Raw genomic sequence first — 5,000 nt, forward strand, 5'->3', positions numbered from 1 at the left:
TGATATTATAAATAAATAAACTGGACTATGATTTTTGTTTTCTTCCCCCCCCCCCCTCTCTCTCTCTCTCTCTCTCTCTCTCTCTCTTTCCCTCCCTTCCTCCCTTCCTAACTCTATCTCTCCTTCTCTCACCTTCTCTTTTTCTCTCTCCTTCTCTTTTTCTCTCTTCTCATTCCCTCTGTTCAATTTTCAATATCCTCACGACTGTTCTGAAGAAAAGGTAGATAGTTCTTACGACAAAAATTGTAAGAAATGAAAAAAAAGAAAAAGAAAAAGGAAAGCGAGAGAGAAAAATATTTTGAAAATAAACAGTAAAATATGTTAATCATCATTATCATTGATGATGTTACTACTAATTGTACTATTATCATCATCATCATTGCAATAATTTAAAAAAATATATATTAGCGTTATATTTATCATCATTATCATTATCACCATTAGAAATGGCGTTAATTTTTATTCTTGTTAATTCTATGCATTATGCATATCATTGCCATGGTTGCTGAAATCATTAACAATATCATTATTGGCGTCCTTATCATCATCAATAATACTGAAATATTTATTTATCATTTTATCATTACTGCTAATCACCATTGTTATAACTAATATCACTATCATCATCATTATTACTATTGTTGATGATGATGATAATGATAAGAATGGTGATAAAGATTATAAGAACAACAACAGCGTTAAGAGTATAATGATAAAAATGATAATGATAACGAGGATGATAATGATAGCATTGCTTATGATATCAATAACTGTAATAACAATAACTTGTTATAACTATTGACGTCATTATTAATGTTATATTTTTTTCCTCTTATTACTACTATCATCCTTACCATCATTACTGTCATTCTTGTTGCCATTATTATTTTTTTACTATTGTTATTTACTGTTATCATTATAATTATCATTATTATTACTATCATTATCATTATTATTATTATTGTTATCATTATATTGTTATTATGTTAGTGTTTTCATTGGCATTATTATTATTATCATTATTATTATAATTTTCAACATGATCATTATCATCATCATATTCCTCATCAACATCAATGTTATTATCTTCACTATACATTGTCATGATTGTCATTGCAATCATCATTATCACAAACCTAAGTGCAAAAATATTACTTTGATAAAATGTCACAGTTGCTTAATATAATATGTTACATCATCATTATCATTATCATCATCATTATCATTATCTTCTATTGCAGTTGTTTTGCTCTTGTCATAAATCTTTAAAGTGTGTATCTGTTTCAAGTGTATAGGCATTGTGTGTGTGTGTGTATGTGTATGCATTGTGTGTGTATTTTCTGTGTGATGTGTGCGTGTGTGTTGTGTGTGCGCGCGTGTGTGTGTGTGTGTGTGTGTGATTTGTGTGTATGTGTTTTGTATGTATATGTGTGTATGTGTGTGTGTATAAGTGTTTGTGTGTTGTATTAACGCCTGTATGCGTGTACGTGTGTGCATTTGTTGTATTGTATGTGTGTGTCTGTGTTTGTTTGTGTTTGTTTGTGTGCGTGTGTGTATGTGTGTGTGTGCGTGTGTGTGTGTGTGTGTGTGAGCGGAAAGGATATCTAATCAAACTAGGTGTTCTTTTGTGATTATTTATATGACTCCTGTATATAACACATCACAAAATAGCAAACTCACACGAGCAACATATCACCCTTCTTCAAAAATGAATCATAATTTTGCAATTTATTCAGTCTAAATACCGTTAAACATCAATTTGCAACGAAATTTTCAGCATAGATCACACAAACAAACAAATAATAAATATAAAGAGCTTTACCTCGTTGTAGAAATACATTGCACTATCAGCCATATTCTAAGTCCCTAAGCGCGCCGTGTACATGACATGAACATGCCGCGATTCTTATTCTAGAAGCGCGGTTTCGCGGCAAAAGCGTGGCAAATTCGTGGCAGATGCGTGGAAAGTATTGGAACAATCGTGGAAACTCCGTGGCAAGGGGGTAGGCTTGTCACGATAGTTACACAAGTGAAAAAATCATATTTTTACTGTACTTTTTCTTACCAATACTTCATATGTGCATACTACGTTTGAAAAGTAATACCTATATTGGTTATATTAGGCATCATTGTCCTAGACACGGATTACAAACTCTTTTAGGAAAACATGGATTCTCTGCTGATTTTGAGTTTGTTTACCTTTTGGCGGACTTTTCGAAGGAGAGTGAAGTTAAATGAATGGTAAAAGTAGTCAGGGACGTAAAATTAAAGCATATAATTATATGAAATATGTATCCATTAAATCTATATGCATGATATATTAAAAATACGCATATATGTACAGTATATACAAAGATAAAATAAGGAAGATCTGTTCATAAACACACGGTCCCTCACATCCCGTTTGTTTTGATCGAGCGTAGAGTGAATTACCAACAGCGCGTTCGTGAAATGGTTGTCAATTCTTTAACTAGGAACAAGTACAACGACTGATTCATACCAAAATTGAATTATCTTATGTTAGTGCTACCTATGATTGTAGTTTCTCTTATGAATTTGTCGTGTGGACAGTGCCATTCATCCGAAACATGTTAATAAGTGGGTTAACTTTGGAACGGTTGGTAAACCTGAAGCAGTTGACGCGAACGTGCCGCGCTTTTGCGTCCTAGAATACCGCATTCGTTACATGAACACGACATGGACATAACATGAACATGACATGGCCACGACACGCAGAAAACGTTATAGAATACGGCTGTATATGAGGAATTGACAAATTGAAATTTTGAATCAACGTCGCAGATTGGTTGGCAGTGTTTAACGGATCACACTGTCAGCCAATCAGACGCGATTCTGGTGATTTTTAAATTTAACTCACACATGCGCTTAGCCAACTTTCCAAGACTTCATAATTTTGAAGAAAATAGAAAGAACATTGTATCTGAATCTTTGATTAACAAATCATAAACCATCGGAAATTAATGACCAATAGATTAATTACGAAACTTTTATTAACGAAATTTCTTTTCACGAGAAACTTCAACAACAACAACAACAAAAAAAAGAAAAACGCGAAACAACAGAATTTGAAGCGAAAAATTCTATCATATCAGAAAAATTTTCATCAAAATAAAATCTAATGTTGAAAGTGAAATTAATGGAAAAAAAAACTCAATTTGCGAAATGAAAAATTAAATGGATCAACGAGAAAACTTAAATGCAATAGAGAAATAAATCCAAACAATGAACAAACGATATAGAACAAGAAAAAATAGAAAAGAAAAGAAAATGAGGATCAAATTTCACACACGAACGAACCAAATATAAATAAGAAAATTCAATAAGAAAAAATAAGGAACTTCTACGACAAATAGTAACACAAAAAAATCAACGTCGCAGATTGGTTGGCAGTGTTTAACGGATCACACTGTCAGCCAATCAGACGCGATTCTGGTGATTTTTAAATTTAAATCACACATGCGCCTTGCCAACTTTCAAAGACTTCATAATTTTGAAGAAAATAGAAAGAACATTGTATCTGAATCTTTGATTAACAAATCATAAACCATCGGAAATTAATGACCAATAGATTAATTACGAAACTTTTATTAACGAAATTTCTTTTCATGAAAAACTTCAAGAAGAAGAAGAAGAAGAAGAAGAAGAAAAAAAAATCAAAATTTGAAGCGAAAAATTCTATCATATCAGAAAAATCTTCATCAAAATAGAATTTAATGTTGAAAGTGAAATTAATGGAAAAAAAAAACTCAATTTGCGAAATGAAAAATTAAATGGATCAACGAGAAAACTTAAATGCAATAGAGAAATAAATCCAAACAATGAACAAACGATATAGAACAAGAAAAAATAGAAAAGAAAAGAAAATGAGGATCAAATTTCACACACGAACGAAACAAATATAAATAAGAAAATTCAATAAGAAAAATAAGGAACTTCTACGACAAATAGTCACACAAAAAAGACAACCACAAGAAAGGAATGGACGAAAATAAAAATCATAACGATAATAATAATAAAAAAATGAAAAGAATAAGAACTAAAAACAAGAGAATAATCCAGCAAATCTTTCATGAAAAAAAACCCTCAAAATTTAAGCTCACACACGAACTCATACATGGTATTACACCCAGAATCCCCGAGCTGGAATAATGACATCATAAGCACCATCCTGATGCAGTCTTCTGGTGCTCCATTGGGGTCAGACATGGTCCAAAGGTCAGAGGTCACCGCAGTGCCGTCAAGCCAGGTCAGGGCTTTGGCTCCGACCCATTTGTCTGAAAGATGAGATACCGGGAAGGAAAACGGATCATCTGAAGTGACGTTTTATCTTTTGTTTATATGTAAATCATTTAGCATATTTTTTCTATTTTATTTATTTTTTTATTTTTTTTTAGATATCTGTTTCCCTATCTATTCAACCACTTACCTATCTTTCTTCACCTATCTATTCATCTAAAATATTCGTAATTTGCAACAATGATGGTGACGAAGATGTTAGTAAAGATGAAAGTAATACAAGAAAGTTAGTAATAATAAAAATAAAATCTACAATTGACGGAACTTAATTCATGATTATAGTTATGATTAACGAGTGATTACATATACACGATGTATTAAGTGATTTTTCTAATGATAAACAAGGATAGCTACTTCTTATCAAATAATTCTTGTATCAGCATTCTTCAAGATAAAATTTGAATTGCAGACAGTTAGAAAAAAAAGATAAAGAAAAAATATATTGGATATTAGTGCAAATATGTCAATATAGTTTTTACACCTTTATTTCCTACTGAACCATACGTTTTCATTTTATATGTGATTCTTTATTTCTTAATTTTACGTGATTATAATTTCTTAGTAAGACGAAGTGATCCGCTGACAAATAACACTATCCTGACACTATATAGACACCATCAATAAAAGAGAACAAACGAATAAAATGCTAATAACCAGCAATAAATACCTACCCTCTCGTTGAC

At 31.4% G+C, this 5,000-nt stretch overlaps 1 protein-coding gene across 1 annotated transcript in view; it reads left to right on the plus strand.

Annotated features, from left to right (window-relative positions):
• The window catches only part of LOC122251145 (uncharacterized), a 14,837-nt gene extending 14,806 nt beyond the window's left edge, over window positions 1–31 (plus strand). Inside the window, exon 7 of the mRNA XM_086551087.1 lies at window positions 1–31. This exon is cut by the window's left edge and continues 707 nt beyond it. The gene's annotated coding sequence lies outside the window, so the exon portion shown is untranslated.
• The last annotated feature ends 4,969 nt before the right edge of the window (window positions 32–5,000 follow it).

Source organism: Penaeus japonicus, unplaced genomic scaffold (assembly GCF_977035675.1).
Source record: "Penaeus japonicus unplaced genomic scaffold, GWHDUDI00000001_assembly GWHDUDI00000024, whole genome shotgun sequence".
NCBI lineage: Eukaryota > Metazoa > Arthropoda > Malacostraca > Decapoda > Penaeidae > Penaeus > Penaeus japonicus.